The 19324-nt window shown below is 38.5% G+C and overlaps 1 long non-coding RNA gene and 4 other non-coding genes across 5 annotated transcripts; 2 read left to right on the top strand and 3 right to left on the bottom strand.

Moving 5' to 3' along the window:
• Nucleotides 1–316: 316 nt before the first annotated feature.
• TRNAV-GAC (transfer RNA valine (anticodon GAC)) lies at nucleotides 317–390 on the bottom strand. Its single transcript has one exon. It is a non-coding gene; the product is annotated as a tRNA-Val (tRNA).
• An 8075-nt stretch (nucleotides 391–8465) lies between these two features.
• TRNAV-CAC (transfer RNA valine (anticodon CAC)) lies at nucleotides 8466–8538 on the top strand. Its single transcript has one exon. It is a non-coding gene; the product is annotated as a tRNA-Val (tRNA).
• An 851-nt stretch (nucleotides 8539–9389) lies between these two features.
• On the bottom strand, nucleotides 9390–14581 carry LOC139077450 (uncharacterized). The gene is made up of 4 exons (XR_011529991.1): nucleotides 14271–14581; nucleotides 10884–11011; nucleotides 10496–10576; nucleotides 9390–9610 (listed from the first exon to the last, which is right to left on the bottom strand). It is a non-coding gene; the product is annotated as an uncharacterized lncRNA (long non-coding RNA).
• Nucleotides 9997–10070, bottom strand: TRNAT-AGU (transfer RNA threonine (anticodon AGU)). Its single transcript has one exon. It is a non-coding gene; the product is annotated as a tRNA-Thr (tRNA).
• Nucleotides 14582–14863: 282 nt separating the features above from the next.
• On the top strand, nucleotides 14864–14946 carry TRNAL-UAA (transfer RNA leucine (anticodon UAA)). Its single transcript has one exon. It is a non-coding gene; the product is annotated as a tRNA-Leu (tRNA).
• The last annotated feature ends 4378 nt before the right edge of the window (nucleotides 14947–19324 follow it).

Here is a 19324-nt window from a genome sequence, read left to right as displayed (position 1 = left end):
GGAAGCCAGTCTCATCCTTCGCGTAGCAGGAGGGGGTCTTTCGCTGCAGGCGCTTCCTCAGGTCAACGTCACCAGGAACCCTAACAGCCCGGCGACTGGAGCTAAAAAGGGAGAGTGGGGCCCCGGAATCTATCGGGCAGCCGGGGGAGGTAGTACGATGCGGGCTTCAATGTGGCTCCGGACTACGGAGGGAGCGAGAAGGTTCGTGCTTCTGATATAAACAAAGATTATATTTGGTTCAAATGGAGACTGTCAGGAACAAAAAAAGAAATAAAGCAAGAATAATAATAATAGACACCGAAGAGAAACAAGAGTATGTTTCCGCCCGGTTTCGAACCGGGGACCTTTACGCGTGTCAAGCGAATGTGCTAACCACTACACTACGGAAACACCTGTGAGTGTCAAAACTGAAGGAAGTATGTCCGAAAAATCCAGATCTGGAAATCTTTTCAGAAGTTTTTTTGGTGTGGTCCTTTCATATCTCTCAGATTTTCTATTCGTTAAAATCAAGAATACTACGTCTTGATGGTTATTTGCCAAGCAGATATTAGAACATATATTCACCAGATATATTTACGAGAATGTCCAGCAATCTATTCATAATAGCAGTCCAAAGAATGGAAATTTCCCAAGTGCCCTTCCCTAGTTGCATGAAAAAATAGAATGCAACAAGAAAGAACAAATTACAACTTATATGGATGAACCTCACAGACTTGTTAGCCAAAAGAAACCAGACACCAAAAAGGACATACTCTATAACTCAAAGTGTTTAAAATTTACAAAGTAGGCAAGACTCTTTCCCACTATTAGAAGTCAGAATAGTGGTTCCTTCTGGAAAGAATCGGGGGATGTTCTTGATTTGCATGCTGGTTCCCTGGGGGGTTCAGCTTGTGTAGAATCATCAAGACGAACATTTATATATTGGGGGGAGGGTTTTATTGGAGGAATTGGCTTATGCCAATTGTGAGGGCTGCTTAGGCAAGTGTTAAATCCATAGGGCAGGCACTCAGATAAGATAGGTCATCAAGAAGGGCAGGCCAGAAACAGTATCAAAAATATCAATGAAACCAAAATTTGGTTCCTTGAAAACTTCACCAAAATTGACAAGTGTTTAGCTAGATTGAACACAAAAAAAAGGAAGGAAGAGGAGACAAATTACTAAAATGAGAAATGAAAGTGGTGATATAACTACAGATTTTACAGAAATAAAAGTGATTTTAAGAGAATATCATGAAAAATTGTATGACTGCACATTGGATAACTTAGATGAAATGGACAAATTCCTAGAAACACACGATTTACCAAAGCTGAAAGATGAAGAAATAGAAATTTGAATAGACCTATATCTAGTAAGGATATTGAAGCAGTAATCAAAAATGTTGCAACAAAGAATTGTGTAACCCAGACGGTTTCACTGGTGAATTCTACCAAACATTTAAAGAAGAATTAACATCAATCCTTCTCAAACTCTTCCAAAAAGTTGAAAAAGAGGGAACATTTCTTAACTCACTCTACGAGGTCAGCATTCTCCTGATACCAAAGCCAGACAAAGACATGACAAGAAAAGAAAACTGCAGACCAATATCCCTTAAGAATATTCTTGTAAATATTCTCAACAAAATACTAGCAAACTGAATTCAACAACATATTAAAAGGATTATGTACCGTGATCAAGTAGAATTTATTCATGGACTGCAACAATGGTTCAACATAGGAAAATCAATCAATGTAATATACAGCACATTAATAGACTGAAGAAAAAACCCATGTGATCATCTTAATAGATGCAGAGAAAGCATTCGACAAAATTCAAGATTCTTTAGTTACAAAAACACTGAATAAAGTAGGAATAGAAGGAAATTTCATCTTCATGATAAAATCCATTTATGAAAAACCCACAGCTAACATCATATTCCATGATGAAAAATTGGAAGCTTTTCTTCTAATATCTGGAACAAGACACGGAGGCCCGTTTTCACTACTCCTATTCAGTATGGTATTGTCAGTTTTAGTCAGAGTAAGTGGGCAAGAAAAATGAAATAAAAGTCATCTAAATTGGAAAGGAAGAAGTAAAATTCTCTCTGTTCACAGGTGACATGATTTTATTTGTAGAAAATCCTGAAGACTACACACACAACACAAACGTTAGGGCTAACAAATGAATTCAGCAAAATTGAAGGATACAAAACTCAACATACAGAATTCAGTCATGTTTCTATACACCAACAATGAACCATCCAAAAAAAATTAAGAAAACAGTTTTCTCTACAATTGCATCAACAAAAATAGAATATTTAGGAATAAATTTAATCAAAGTGGAGGAAGATGTGTACCCTGAAAACTATAAGACATAATTGAAAGGAATTAAAGAAGATACCAACGAATGGGAAAACATCTGTGTTCAAGGATTGTAAGACTAATATAGTTAAGATGTCAATAATGCCCAAAGCTATCTACAGATTTAATGCAATCCTTATCAAAATCCCAACATGTTTTTCCAAAAATATAAAAATCTATCATAAAATTCATATGGAATCTCAAGGGAGCCTGAATAGCCAAAACAATCTTGAAAAAGAAGAAGAAAGTAGGATCACTCACTTTCTGATCTCAAAACTTACTATAATGCTACAGTAATCAAAACAGTGTAGTACTGGCGTACAGCCAGATGTACAGACCAATGGAATAGAACAGAGAGCCCACAAGTAAATTCTTGCATATGTGATGAATGGATTTTTGACAAGAGTGCCAAGACCACTCAATGGAGAAAGGATAGTCTTTTCAACAAATGATACTGGGAAAACTGGATATCCATATGCAAAAGAATGAAGTTGGACACTTACCTTGCACTGCATACAAAAACTAACTCAAAATGGATCAAGGACCTAAATGTAAGAGCTAAAGCCATAAAACTCTTAGAAGAAAACATTGGGGAAAATCTTCACAACATTAGATTTGGCAATGATTTCTTGGATATGACACCAAAAGTACAGGCAACAAGAAAAAAAAATAGACAATTTGGACATCATCAAAACTGAAAACTTTTGTGCAAAGGACGCTATCAAGAGATTGAAAAGACAACCCACAGAATGGGAAAAAATATCTGTGAAGCATATATTTGATAAAGGATTAATATCCAGAATATATAAAGGACTCTTACAACTCAACAACAACAAAAAACAATTTAAAAATGGACAAAGGACTTGATTAGACATTTCTCCAAAGAAGATATACAAATAGCCAATAAGCACATGAAAAGATTAAAAACATCACTAGCTATTAGGGAAATGCAAATCAAAAGCACAATGAGATACCACTTCATACCCATTAGGGTGACTAGTATATTTTTTTAAAAAAGAAAGAAACTAACAAGTGTCAGGGAGGATGTATAAAATTGACATCGTTATGCTTTGTTATTGAGAGTGTTAAGTGGTGCAGCCACTATAGAAAACGGTTTAATGGTTCCCCAAAACGTTAAAAATAGGGGCCAGCCCTGTGGCCTAGTGGTTAAGTTTGGCACACTCCACTTCTGTGGCCCATGGGTTCAGATCCCAGATGTGGACCTACACCATTTGCCAGCCATGCTGTGGCAGCGACCCCCACGTAAAATAGAGGAAGATTGGCACAGATGTTAGCTCATGGCCACTCTTCCAGAGCAAAAAAAAAAAAGTTAAAAATAGAATTACTATATGATCCAGAAATTTCAATTTTAGGTGTATATCCAAAAGAATTGAAGGCAGGGACTCAAACAGGTACTTGTATACCAACAGTCACAGCAGCATTATTCAGAACAAGCAAAAGGTAGAATTAAGCCAAATGTCCATCAACATATAAACAAAATGTAGTATATACATACAATGAAATATTATTCAGTCTTAAAAAGGAATGAAATTCTGATATATGCCACAATATGAACCAACTTTGAAAACATTATGCTAAGTGAAATAAGCAAGATACAAAGGAAAAATATTGTACAATTCCATTTATATGAAATACCTAAGATAGTCAAATTCATAGAGACAGAAAGAGTAGTTACCAAGGACTGGGTATGGGGGGAATAAGGAGTTATTGTTGAATGGGTACAGCGTTTCAATTTGAGGTGATGAAAAAGTTCTAGAAATGGATAATGGTTATGGTGGCACAACAATGTAAATATACTTAATGCTACTGAATCGTACACTTAAAAATGATTTAAATGACAAATTTTACATTATATATATTTTACCACAAGAAAAAAAATGCCCTAGAAAAAATATGTATAAAAACTGTAAAGTAAAAGGGATACAGAAAGATATACAACACAAAAGTTAACCATAAAAAAAAGTAGGTGTGAGTGTATTAACATAAAAAAAAGTAGACTTTAAGACAAAGAGTATTACCATAGAGACATTTCATAATAAGAGGGGCATTTCATAGTGTTAGAAGAGAAACATTTTATAAAAGGGAGATATAATAATTCTAACTGTGTATGCATCCAATAACGTAATTTCAAAATACACAAATAAAAAAGACATGAAAACTTGTGTCCACACAAAAATCTGTACTCAGTTGTTCATAGCAGTTTATTTGTAATAGCAAAACACTGGAAGCAAACAAAATGTCCCCCAAACTGTTAATGATTAAATAAACTACCATGGAATACTACCCAATAGTAAAAAGGCAAGAATTATTGATACAACAAAATGGATGGATCTCAAGGGTATTAGGCTGAGGGAAAAAGGCCAATCTTAAAAGGTCATCCAGTGTATGATTACATTTATATAATGTTCTCAAAATGACAAAATCACAGAGAATATGAACAGATTAGTGGTTCTCAAGGGGAGAGGGAAGTGGGTATAGCAACAGGAGGAAGAATTTTGTGGGGCTAGAATCATTTTGTATCTTACTTTTGGTGATAGTTACATGAATCTATATGTGATAAAATGACCTAGAACTATCATGTGAACATCTTGTACCAATGTCAAATTCCTGGTTTTGATTGTGCTACAGTTATATGTCATGTAGCCTTTGGGAAAATCGGGAGAAGGGTATAAGGGGCTTGTCTGTACTTTCTTTGTAATTTCCTGTAAATCTATAATTACTTCAAAATTAAAAAGTTAAAAAAATCTGATGGAACTAAAACTAAAAAAATACACACTCGTGGCTGGGGGTTTTACCATACTTCCCCCCAGTAATATATAGAACAGATAAAAATACAATCAGTAAGGATAAAAATGATTTGAACTACACTCTTAACCAAACAACTTGACCTATTAGACTTGTACAAGACAATATCAAACAACTGCCGAATACTCTCTAAGTGCAAATGGAAAATTCACAAAACCTGGGCCATTAAGAAAATTTCTCTAAATTGTTAAAGGACTGAAATAACAAAGTGTTCTCTAATCAATACAGAATTAAACTAGAAATCAGTAACAAAAAGGAAGTGAGAATATATCCAAATGCTGGGAAATTAACATCACACTCCTAAATTACCCATTAATCAAAAATGAATTACAAGAGGAATTAGAAAATAGCTTGAACTAGAAAATAATGAAGTATAAAATATCAAAATTTATGATTAGCCTCTAAAACAGTTTTGGAGAGAAAATTATAGATTTAAATGCATATTATCCAGTCAGACATGTAAGAAGTTGGGAGTCACCACTCTGTCTCAAAAACAGGTAAAAAACTGAACAAACTGAAAAAAACAACTCTTGTTAGATCCATCAGAGAACTGAGGTCGCAGGGCAATCCACTGACCCCAAAGTGGACAGAGAGACAGGCAAATACACAGAATCACCCCTTACCGGAGCAGAAACCCACAAGCACAAACCTCTGCAGGGAGGAGGGCTGGGGCAGAAACTGAACTGTAATTGAGGACTTGCTGGAGGGTTAGCTTGGACAAGTCTGAGAGATAAAAACCTCCCGGGCACCCAGTCGTCTGGGTAAATTTTACCTCCAGGAGCTCAACCAGTTTCTTGCAGCAAATATGGGAGAAAAATCCCTTTGTGCTTCTGGCAAAGGAAGAGGAAAGGAATCATTTTTAAATATACCAGAACATTCTGTTCTTCTTAACAAGGTCTGCCCTCAAGAGAAACTAGTTAACCAAAGCCTAACTCCTGCGGTTTTATCACAGCCTAACTGACCCGGGAGGAAGGCAAACATCCTCCTCCAGCGAGCTGGAGCCTTTCTTGTGGAAGAAGGGAAATAGTCAATTCTAGCCCCATTTAGACTTCCAAGTGGGAGAAGGCAAATACCTAACTTCCACTCCCTCTAGACTTCCTGAACTACCGAAAGCAGGGGGAAAAACTGAGAAATATTTGTGAAGTTCACAGTTTAAGGACAGGCTCACTCAAAGACTGGGACCTAATCACAGGACTATAGAATGCTTCCCCTCCCCCACATCTTACCATCACGTTACTAAAGACCTATTTACAGCAGTTCCTTTTATCCAGGATGTCACATCCAGCTAACAAGAAAAAATTATAAGACATTCTAAGAGACAAAAAACACAGTTTGAAGAGACAGAGCAAATGTCAGAACCATGTTCAGATATGGCAGGGATGTTGGAATTATCAGATCAAGAATTTAAAACAACTATGAGTAAGATGCTAAAAGCTCTAATGGACCAAGTAGACAATTACAAGAACAGATGGGCAATGTAAGCAGTGAGATGGAAATTCTAAGAAAGAACCAAAAAGAAATGCTAGAGATCAAAAACACTGTAACAGAAATAAAGAATGCCTTCTGCTCTGTGAAAGACATTGCCAAGAGAAAAAGATACGACAGACTGAGAGAAAATATTTTCAAAAGACATATCTGATAAAGGACTGTTATCCAAAATATATAAAGAGTTCTCAAAACTCATCAACAAGAACACAACCCATCAAACAAGGGACCGAAAACCTTAACAGATCCTCACCAAAGAAGATATACAGAGGCAAATAAACATATGAAAAGATGCTCTACATCATATGTCATCAGGGAAATGCAAATTAAAACAACAATGAGACACCACCACACACTTATTAGAATGGCCAAAATCCAGAACACTGACAACACCAAATGCTGGTGAGCATGTGGAACAATGGGAACTTTCTTTCATTGCTGATGGGAATGCAGAATGGCACAGCCACTTTAGAAGATAGTTTAGCTATTTCTTACAAAACTAAATATATTCTTAGAATACTATCCAGGAATTGCACTCTTTGGTATGTACCCAACGGAGTTGAAACTTACGTCCACAAAAAAACCTGCACATGGATGTTCATAGTAGCTGTCTTCGTAATTGCCAAAACTTGAAAGCAATCAAGATGTCTGTCAGTAGATGAATGGATAAATAAACTGTGGTACATCCAGATAATGGATTATTATTCAGCGCTAAAGAGAAATGAGCTATGAAACCATGAAAAGACATGAAGGAAACTTAAATGCATATTACTAAGCAAAAGAAGCCAATCTCAAAGGCTACACACTGTATGAGCCCAACTATATGACATTTTGGAAAAGGCAAAACTATGGAGACAGTAGAAAGATCAGTGGTTGCCAGGGGGTAAGAGGACGGGACAGATGAATAGGCCAGAATTTCTAGGGCAGGGAAACCACCCTATATGATACTATAATGATAGATTTCATTATACATTTGTCCAAACCCATAGAACATACAATACCAAGGGTGAACCCTAATGTAAACTAAGGACTCTGGGTGATAAGATGTGTCAGTGTAGATTTGTCAGTTGTACCAAATGTACCACTTTAGGGAGAGATGTTGATAATCAGGGAGGTTGTGTGGGGGGGGCAGGGAACATATGGGAAATGTCTGTACCTTTTGCTCAATGCTTCTATGAACCTAAAACTGCTCTAAAAAAGTAGAATCTATTAAAAGAAATAGTAAATGCATGTATGAAAAAAGAGGAAAGGTCTATGTTTGCGGATTTTACCAAAGGAAATAAAGTTTTGAATTTTAAGCTAGGCGGAGAATAGATTTAGAGAGCCAAGCCTGGGAGCTGTATGGAGAGTAGCGAAGAACAGATATTAAGGGCCTAAACTAGGGACCCATAAAGAACAGAGGGAAAGGATATTTCACAGAGTTTGAGGTAAACTCAACAGAAGTTGGCAATCATTTTGATGCTGGGTGAGGAGGTGGAAAGGAATTCTGAGGGACGTAGGAGGACGAATTCCAGTGATTCCGTCGTCATGTCAAAACGTCAAGAAGTAAAAGTCAAGTTTGGTCAGCGCCAAGATGTTTGGGATTTTTCTTATTGTGGTCACGGTTTTAGTATAAGGCTCATAGAACTTAAAAATTTCTGGACTGAATACCTCCTAACCTCAGAGTGGTGGTTGTTTTGCATCACTTTTAAAATGCAATTGTAGACAATGACTCAGTAACAAGCCTGACTAGAGAGAAGACCATACTTTTAGGAGCTAACGCTGATGAACACAGGAAACGCAGGTTGGGTTTACAGAGCCACACCTCCCAGCAAGGGGTTTCCGTAGTGTAGTGGTTATCACGTTCGCCTCACACGCGAAAGGTCCCCGGTTCGAAACCGGGCGGAAACAAGCCAAAGAGCTGCCAGCTTTTTCTCTTTCTCATCAATTAATGTCGTGTGTTTTACATAGACGCCTTTTACCTTCCCAGCCCAGCGCATTCTATCGCTAACATGAATGCTATCCAGCGCGCAGCCTTGCGGTATTGAATACAGTCTTATCTCTTGCTACGAGGATCCCCCAAGACAACAGGAGGCAAGAACATGATGGGAAGAGGAGCCGTCTATCTCCTCTGTCACCAGGCCAGGTGACATTTAATAGGACCTGGAAGAAAGAGGAGTTGTTTGAGAAAAGAATAACATGAGCCAGGAAAGAAACATTGCGGTTGGAGAGAAGATTCTTTTACAAAGTCCTAACCTGAAGAATATTTTTTATAGTGTAACATTTCCCTATTTAGTACCTTTAAGTTCTCATGTCTTCTAGAATTACTTGATATCATTGACCATCACTTTAGATTCCACTCTATTTTTAAGTGTCCTTTAAAATCCAGGCTTTTGGCAAATAATTGCACTCTCAGACAGGGCCAGCTTTACAGATATGCAAGCTATGCGTTTGCAGGAGGCCAGGCACTTGATTTAATGCTTTGCTTTTGCTGGTTTGAAATTCTCAATAATTTCTAAACAAAAGGCTCTGCATTTTCATTTTGCACAGGGCCCAGAAATTATGTAACACATTCTTCTCCCAAATGCTCAGAAAAGGAGCAATCATCCAATTTCCTCATTCCTTAGAGGCAGAAACAACAAGCTGAGAGCAATGCCAGCCTTTGCCTGACAAGGAATGTGGTGCACATTACCAAGGTGAGGGGGCGCATTTGTAGAATATAATACTTTGAAGACATGTCCTAGAATATCAAAAGAAAAAGATCGGCTAAAATATGAAAACTTTATTTCAGGGTTTGATGAATTTTTTCCAGCCTTTATTTTAATCTAAGAAATGATCCAGGACTTCAGGTCTCAATTGCCTCCAGTGTCTTGTTAGGTTTTTTGCTTTGTTTTGATTTGGTGTGTTTCTTCACTTATCATCCTTCTTGCTCTCTTTCAAGATGTCATCATGTTATTCCACTTTCCAAAATATTCAATGATGTCTAGAGTTCAGAATCATGCAAGAAGGAGGAATGGTTATCACGGCGCTCAATTTATACAATATGCATGTCCTATCTTTTTCTTGCCTTCTTTTAGACTTGTATTAAAAGCAAAAATGTTAAGGGAGACTGCAAGTTTCTTAACAAATGTGGAAAGTAGCTATAAAAATTTTAAAATAGAAAATTGTAGTTCAACTCTAGGTTACAGCATAGACTTTGCTAATTCAAGGTGAATAATTTCTTAACTCCCTTTTCTACTCTCCTGGGCAAAGTGCCTCAAACATCAAGACTCAGCATCTGAGGCTTCAATTAGGTATAAATCCAAGTTGTCTTAACCAGTGACAAGAATTTTCCTTCAAGGACTTCACCTTATAAAACCACAAGGAGAAAGGCCCCGCTGGGATTCGAACCCAGGATCTCCTGTTTACTAGACAGGCGCTTTAACCAACTAAGCCACGAAGCCCCATGCCTCATACCTCCTAGTCACATATTATTTTACAAAATTTCACACCTCAATCTGTTAACATTTTTTATTTCAGCAGTTTCCTTGGGTTTAATAAGCTGTACCTGGGCCTCAGTCAGAACCAAAGAAGAACGTTCTCGCTGTAGAGTGAGAACGTTGAGTTGAGACAACTTCCTTTAGGAAACTGCTCTAGGAATGCCACTAGACTATAGGCTCTGGCAGTCGGGTAGGGACCTTGCTTGTTTTGACAACCATTGTATTCCTCAGGCCTAGCAAGGAGTCTGCCTTCTCTTATAAGCTCTCATTTCATTTGTTCACTCTGAGGGTGAGTGATATCAGGAACAAGGCCCTGGATTTTATCCACATTTTTCTCTAACTTTTGGCCCCCAGTGATTCCGTCTTTCTGACATGCAAAATATACTCACTCCCTTCAAGTCTGATTCCTTTACGTCAATTGAAGTCCAGGACGGCATCATCTGGATCAGGTAAAGGTTCAGATGAGATTCCTTGGGGAGGAATTCTCAAGTGAGATTCTTCTTAATTTGAACATCTATATGCTTAAGATACAAGTTACCTGTCTCCTAACGGACAGGCACAGGAGGCGTAGGATAACCTCTATACACACTCCCATTCAAAAAGAAGAAAACCAGGAGGTACGCTAGTCCATTATAATTCTAGAATCCAGTGGGCACACGATGCTACATTATTAGGACTCAGTAGTGCTGTCCGGGAATGATTCTCCAGGGCTCTTGGTTCCACCAATTGGGCTCTCAGTTCCACACACCCGTCCTTTTAACAAGAAATTTTACTTACTTGCGGCCAAGTAGTCTTCTTAGCCTTCTTCCTTCCCATAGCAGTCTGGGAGGTCCAAAGTCCTCTTTTCATTTTGCACTGTCCTCTATCCCTTTTAGTTCAAGGCATCAGGGTCCAACTACAATTCCCTTTAAAAACAGGTGATTTTATGAAAGTTGTTGGAGTTTATTCCTTCAGATCTGGAGTTGGTAAACTATGGTCCATAGGCTGAATCTGGCCAGCTATCTATTTTTATAAAGTTTAATTAGAACACAACCAAATTCATTCATTTAGTATTATTTACAGCTGCTTTCCTGCTACAACAGCAGATTTGAGTAGTTTTAGAAGAGACCGAGTGGCCCAAAAATCCTGAAACATTTACTATCTGGACAGTTAAAGAAAAAGTTTACCAACCTCTGTGTTAAACAAAAGCCTCATTTGCAAACCTCATGAAAATAAGCCCTGTCTCCCTTGGCTTTCTATAAAGCTACTGGACGACCACTTTTGTTGTGTGGATAGGATCTGTAAGGCAGGTGCTTAAGATGCTTAGGAGTTTGTTTTTCTGTTTAGATATGACCTTAACTCACTTTGGGGGTCTTAAAAATGGATTTTACAATCACTCCCTTGGCTTCATCTTTAAACCACGTTTTCTGACAGTGCTCTGGAATTGATTTTCGCCTGAAAGTCCTTTCTTAATTTTAGCATCATTTTCCATCTAGAGCAGCTGGGAATAATAAATAGCTTTCCTTTCAAATTCTATAAGTTCTGGTTCATTTATATTTAACAGTTCTTCCCTTAACTTAAATCTCTCATCTCACATTTTACTATAAAAAGCAAGAAAAGGCTAGGCAACACCTTCACAAGTCTGTCTGGAAATGTCTTTAGCTAAATTAGCCAGCTCATGGTTTGTTTTCACCATTCCGTGATACTGCAGGCAACAGTGTTCCTAAACTTTCTACAACTTCATTAAGGATCCTTTTTCTGTCTGGTTCAGATAACATTTCCCTTGGGATTCATTTGATCCAACTGTGGCTTGCCTATAAACTTTGTTAGGGTGGGTCCAAACCTTAGTTGGGCTCATTTTGCTCCCATACTTAGGTTATACCTTTGTGAGAACTCCACCTAATGCCCCATAAATTATGAGGTCGCTTCACTATAGCTGGTGAAGACTATTCCCAGCCCTTTACAGCTTGCTGTTTTCCAGTAGTTCTTTCCCCAGCCTCATGGAGTTTCAACCCCACTCACGCACCAATCAATATTACACCAAAGATACGAGCAGATCCCTCTGCAGACTCTGGAGCTCTCTCTTTGCACAGCTTTCTCCTCTCTGGTATTCTGTCCCACGTATTCTAACTGCAGTTAGACTGTGAAATCCCATCGTTGTGCTCCCAATTCAGTGTCTCTGTCTGGCTCTGTCTGAAGTCCCCCTCACTCTGCTGAGGCCTGGAAACTGCGTCTAGGCAATAAGCTATAATCTTTGTAAGATTCACCTCATTTGTTTCCCTTCTCTCAGGGATCAAAGTCCTGCACTGACAGCTGACAAATGTCTGAAAATGGTCATTTCACATTTTTATGTCCAGCATTCAAATTGTGTACAGGGGAAGAGCAATTCCCATAGCAGTGACTCCTTCACAGGTAGAAGCAGAAGTCCTCATCTCTTTTTTCCAGTGTTCTTTTTCAGTAGTATTATAATTTTAAATGCCATCCATGTTGCTGCATGTACATCTACTCTGCTACTTTGGACATCGCTTAATATTCTAAAGGATGTATTTACAACAGTTTACTTAACCACTGTCCAATAGCGAAAATAAGGTTTCTTCCAATTTCAAAAGACCACAAATGATGCTGTGATTAACTTCCTTTCATGTGTACTGTCTGCACATGCGTCAGATTTGAGGGGGTGGATAGGGTGGGGGAAGATTCATACCAGGAGCAGAATAGCTCCGTCATAGAATGTGAACATCCTTCATTTGAGTAAGAAGTTCTCCAGAATGACTTCGTCAGTTTAAGCTCCCACCAGCAGGACATGAGAGTGCTTATGTCCCTAGTCCTGCAATAATTGATTTTACTGAGCTTTTCAATTTTGCCAGTCTAATGGCAGTAAAGTAATATCTCTTTTTACTTTTTATTTCTGTGACTACTAATGATTTTGGAATTTTTCGTGCAATCTTTCTTAGTCTTCATATATTTCTCTCCTAAATTGCCTGTCCTATCCTTTGCCCGTTTCATTTGGATCTTGCTGATTTTCGTGGCCTCTTGCTATATATATTAAGCCCTTGCCATTTTTGGACAATTCAAATATATTCTATTATCACATTTATCTATTCATGTTTCTATTTGGTCCTTTATTTTACATATTCTTAATTTTAATGTAAGCAAACATTAGAATTATTTTAATTTATTGCTTGTGCTTTTGAAGTTCTTAAAAGTTCCTCTCTGCTCCCCGGCACCTAAGGATATTCTCCTTCATATACTTTCAATAGCTTTCTTTTTCACTTTCACATTTAAGTATTAAACTTCACAGCTCATTCTACTGTGCAGCCCATGTTAAGAACGACAGTAATAAAGTGTTTTGAAAACTTTTGTATCTGATTCTATCTCTGATATGTTTTTTTGTGGAACCTTCCAGTCATCTCCATCCCCATCCCAACTCAGTTCTTGCCCCAGCACTCACAGATCTGAATTTCCTTCAGCATTTGGTAGAAGCAGGAATCTTTCAGGCCATATCTCCTCTTCTAGGAATGGAACCTTGATCTGGTCAGAGACAGAACTCAGATCTGGACAGCCAAAGGACTAGAGGGGGCCATTCTGTGTACATGAACTTATCAGGCAGAGAGAAAGATCTGGCTACGGGCCCGTTCAGTCTGAATATCCCAAATAAGTGAGGGGCTTCTTTTTCATCAACTGAGATTCTGGGGAGAGTTGTCCTCAGACCCACTTTGCATGTCTGCTACAGCTGACACCACCTTCTCACATTGTGGCGCTTCTTCTGGTTACCTGAGGGATGTGTCACACACTGGCGTTCAGTACTGTTACATAAATTAATTATATTCCAACCTGTGCTTCAGGATTCCATTTCAGCTCTGTCTTCTCCAGAGACTCAAAATTTCCCATCTGGGAGCTTTTTTCAGGGACTCTTTAGTTCTCCATGACAACCTTTAGCACGACTAACTGAGGGTAGTGAGCAGACAAATGATGTTAGAATTACCTAGGAGTGCTTGGTAAAATTAAGATTCTTGGGGTCCACCCTATATCTCTTTAGTTAGGATCATTACAAGAGGAGTTCTGGAATCTTCATTTGTAATAAGTCTCCCCGGAGGATACTTTTGGCCTCAAGGATTAGACTGTCCACTGTAACAAGAACGGGCTTATCAGGGAAGAACTTGGAGCCCCCGGGCGGTGTCTTACCGTCTGTGTAGCCTGCACCGAGCTCAGTGTGTTCCTTTGACGGACATGCTGGTCTGTAAAGTTAAAGCATTTCATCATTAAAATCAAAGTCACCAAATTGAACTGCTCTGTGTCCACCAGAGATTTCCAGATTTACTCCCAAGGCGAGCTCGTTTTAATATAACGTCCCTTGGACCCCGGCGCTGTTGCCTCCTATGCTTCAGCGGGTCTGGAGCGGAGGCTTGAATTCAGCAGGCAAAACAATGATCTCTTTAGGAAAAATTGGGACAGCGCCTTTGGTGAAGCCGAGGTAGTAGGTGGCGCTAATGCGGTGATTTCTCTTACTCTCTGCCTCCCTCCCCGTTCTCGTATTTCTTTTCCTATCAAGTGAAAAAAAAATTTATCTGGAAGTTAAGAAGTGATCTTATGAGGGGAGTTCGAAAAAAGTGGGCGCTTTCTGAAAGCACAGAAAGCATGCTGTATTTTCTCTATCATAATCCCCCTCATATTTTAATACAATTCCACAAAAACAAATAATTCAGCATTTTCTTAATGCTCAGCGCAAATACATTGGTTCTAATAAAAAAATAATTGCGTAAAGTAGGAGCCCAGTCACCGGGATGGCCGAGTGGTTAAGGCGTTGGACTTAAGATCCAATGGGCTAGTGCCCGCGTGGGTTCGAACCCCACTCTCGGTAGATTAAGTTTTCCTCTCCAGAATCATTCGTGAGAAAATACCACCCTTTTTCTATCCGTTTGCGAAAACGTTACGCTGCTTTTTTGTCTTCAAGCCCAAAGAAATTGCCTCAGCAGGCAGTAATAAGAGCGTGAATTATTTTCCACCACGGTCCTATCAGATTGCTAAAATAAGAAACAACCCAGCAGTCTGCCTAATGAGATTTTAATACTCCAGGCCTTTCACTTCCAAGAATGGTAACCTGGTGGCCATTTGTCCCTCAGGCAACACAAAAGAAGCTCTAACTCTCTGTAGCCCCCAGGAAGTGAGAACCACCCGCGGGGGGATTCTCTTTGTTTCCAAATTGCTGTATTCAGAAAAGTACAACCCTGCCCAGGCTGTCCCTCCAACTCACTCTGGAAAGCATGGTTGAATCCTCCTCAGCAGAATGTGAGGTTTTTTGTTTTGTTTTTTCCATTGTGACTTGTAAAAATGGTCCCTTAGTGGAGTTTTATTTGCATTTCTCTGGTTGTACTTTTGTTGAGCATCTTTTTATGTCAAAGAGCCATCTGTATTTCCTTCTCTGTGAACTGCTTATTAATATCCTTTATTCATTTTTCTACTTAGTTGTTAGGTCTTTCTCTTACTATTTGTAGGAACTCTTTAAATGTGAGTCAATTAAACCTTGTTTTGATATGTCACAAGTAGTCCAGTTTGTTATTTGCTTTAGAATTTTGTGGTAATTTTGAACATGTACACTTTGGGCTATGCAGTTGAATTTATCAGCCTTTTCTTCTGGTTTTACGTCTGACTTAGATATGCCTTTCCCCACTACAAGATCAACAAGAGTAACAAAAGAACTCTATGATTTCTTCTAGAATGTCCATGATTTTTTTAATATTTAGATCTTTGATTTATTTGATTTTTTCCGTGTTTAATATGCGAGGTATAGATCCAATGCTACTTTAGTTCCAGAGGGCCACCAATAATCCCAACGCCGTTACTGAAGAGCCACATTCTGCCCATCAGTTGAAATGCCAGCAGACTAAATTCTGTTCTAGTTAAAATCCAGAGAAGCAGAAGCCTGGCATCTTTAGGATGATTTGAAAGAGCGTGGACTTTGGAACTCAACAATCAAATGTTCTAATTCCGACTTTCCCGCTGACTCTCTGAGCCTTGATTTCTTCATTTGTTAAATGCAGATAATAATCCCTACCCCATGGAAGGCAGTTGTAAGGTTTAAAGTATCTATCTATGTATCCATCTATATCTATGGAGAGGCAAGATTCATCCCTACCAAAGGTGGGTTTTCTTATCTTTGTTTCTTGGACGGGGTAGAGAGAGGATGCGTGGTGGTTTGTCTCTTCTGAAATGAGACGACAAAGATTTTACACAAATTGGAACTTTCTAAAGAGAAAACACAGCAGTCTCTTAGTGGTCAGTTAGCAACGCTGTTTAGAGTGTAATGCTGATGACACCAATGTCCGGGTTCCATTCCTATAGAAGTTAACTTATGTAGTTTTCCTCACAAGAGAGTCAACTGCAGATCCATGCCCATCTCTGCCACAGGGAAGATCTGAACCTGTTGTATCTGGCACTTGTTTTTATTAAATTCTTCTAATTGTCGGTGATGCTGGCAATTTCTACTTAACTCCAACCTCTGTTGTTGTTTCTTGAGTAGGCAGATTTCTACAATGGCTCCCAAGGTGCCCTTCCACTAGTATATAAGACCTGCACAATCCCTTGGACTGTGAATACAATTAGGGTATGTTATACAGCACAGTCGACTTTCAGAAAGGGAGGTTATCAGGGGTGAGCCTGACCTAATCAGGTGAGCCCTTAAAAGAGATTGGGCTCTTCCTAGAGTCAGAGACAGAAAATGTGAAAGGAATTGAGAGATTTGAAGTGAGGTAGAGTCTCTGTTGCTGGCTCTGAAGATGGAGGGGACCGATGGAATGCAGCTGGCCTCCAGGAGCTGAGAGCACCCAGCTAACAGTCAGTGAGTAAACAGGGATTCCACCATCACCGCGAGAGCTGGAATACAGCACTGTGAAGGATTTTAGCCTTGTTAGATCCTAAGCAGAGAACCCAGCCACCCAGTGCCCAGATTTCTTACCTACAGAACTTTGAGTAGATAAATGGGCATGGTTTTAATCTGCTAAATTGTGATAATGTGTCATACAGCAACAGAAAACTAATAGATTTGTTTTTTTTTTTTAAAGCAAATAACGTAAAATGCAAAGATGGAAACGTTATAGCAGAAAATTGAACTGTGTAGGCTGGGGTGTCAAGTACCTCTGAGGGCCACTCTCCATCTAAATACCTTGCTCTCCCTGTCTTTTTCTTGGGGTCCTGCTGCTGAGGGAACTTCACATGCTTCCTTCCAATAGATATCTGGAAACTGATATTAATTTAGTTTTTAGATTAATATAAGCATATGTTCCCTAAGTGTGTAAGTATAATTTATAGAGAGAGAAGTGTGTACTTGTAGATATTAATTTCACATCTAACACATAAAGTAACAATAGCTACCAGTACATCCCTCAAACTAATTTTTTTGTAGCATGCATCTTGACATTAGGAATGCAGCACTGGGGGAAAAAAACTAAGTCTCTACCCTCCCAGGCTTTCTAGGTAAGGAAGAGACCCACAGCTGTTTTGTCTTTTCAACAGGAAACTGATTCAATATGCTTTACTAGTCTGTTGATTTAAATTTAAACTCATCCAAAAATACCCTCACAGAAACACCCAGAATAATGTTTGACCAAATATCTGGGAACCCCATGGCCCAGTCAAGTTGACAGGTAAAATTAACCATCACACCAGTTTAGTATAAGAGAAAACAAGATTAAAAAATAAGGAAAAACAATTTTCACCAACCTTAGCATAGTAAGAATGAAAGAAACAGATGCAACATGTTTTTCTTGTTAAATTTTTTTTTTTTTTGCGTGAGCAGGTTATTCACCTGGTTCAAAAATGAGAAAGTATTAAAAGGCATAAGGAAAAGTGTTTGGTGCCTCCTTTCCCTCATCTCCCCAGTTCTCACCAACACCTTTGCTTTAGCTTCTTATGCATCCCTCCTGACTTTTTTTTTATGATACTTGCAAACATGAACATAGTCTTATTTTATCTAACTTTTTTATTGAGATCATAATAGTTTACACCATTGTGAGATTTCAGTTGTACATTATTTCTTGTTTGTCACCACACAAGTGCTCCCCTTCACCCCCTGTGCCCACCCCTCAACCCCCTTCCCCTGGTAACCACTGAGCTGTTTTCTTTGTCCATGTTTATTTTATCTAACTTTTACATAAAATGGAAAATATTTAACCATTATTCTGCAGCTCTTTTCTTCACTTAATATATGTAGGAGATTTCTATTTTATCAGTACTTAGCTTACAAATAGCACTTATGAGTTTTCTTACTGCACAAAAGTGTGACATTTTAAAACAAGTTTACCCATCCAGGAAGGAGCTGAATCTGAAAACTTCTTTTCCATCGCACCTCTAAAGGAGGGAAAGGGAACAAAGTGTAGGTTTATTGGAACTAGAGGGAGGAGGAGAAAAGACATCCTTAATTTTTTTTGCCCTAATGAGGGACAAAACGCTTTTGGCCTAAAGCCATGTGGTATTCCCAGACACCTGAAGTAGGGGCTTGGAAGCAGCTGGTGATAAAGGGAAATTATACATTCATTCAACAAATATTTATTGACCCTTGCTCTTCAGAGTTAATAATTAGCTATCTATTATCTTTCAGTAAAGATGCTTAAGAAATAGCATTAAGTAAAAAACACGTTACAAGAAAGTTTTTAAAAGATGATAATCCCTTTTAAAAATGTACAGATACAGTATATGTATATAAATGTCCAGAAGTAGACACACAACAAAATGTGCTTAACACACATAAAATGTGTTTTGTAACACATAAATTTTCTTTTTTTATTTTTATTTTTCCTTCTTTTCCCCAAAGCCCCCCACTACATAGTTGTATATTTTAGTTGTGGGTCCTTCTAGTTGTGGCATGTGGTACACCACCTCAGCGTGGCTTGATGAGTGGTGCTAGGTCTGCGCCCAGGATCCAAACTGGCAAAACCCTGGGCTGCGGAAGTGGAGCATGTCACCTCAACCACCTGGCCAGTGGGCCAGGCCCATAAATTGTGTTTCTTCTAACACATAAAGTATGTTTATCTTTGGAATGTGGCAATATACATATATTTTTTTCTTAGCCATATATTTTTATGTGTTTTGACAGTAATCCTTGAAAATACTTCTATAATTAAAAAGGGAAAAAAGTAAATTCAGAAATAAAGAGTGAAAAAACAACCAATCAATCCTTGGGATCTTTAAGCCAAAGATACCTCCAGTACAACTGGGGGAAAATGAAGTAAATTATGAAATAC

The sequence above is a fragment of the Equus przewalskii genome, chromosome 19 (assembly GCF_037783145.1).
Source record: "Equus przewalskii isolate Varuska chromosome 19, EquPr2, whole genome shotgun sequence".
Taxonomy (NCBI): Eukaryota; Metazoa; Chordata; class Mammalia; order Perissodactyla; family Equidae; genus Equus; species Equus przewalskii.
Note: the sequence above shows the minus strand (reverse complement) of the source record. Positions and strands in the feature narration are given on the sequence as shown.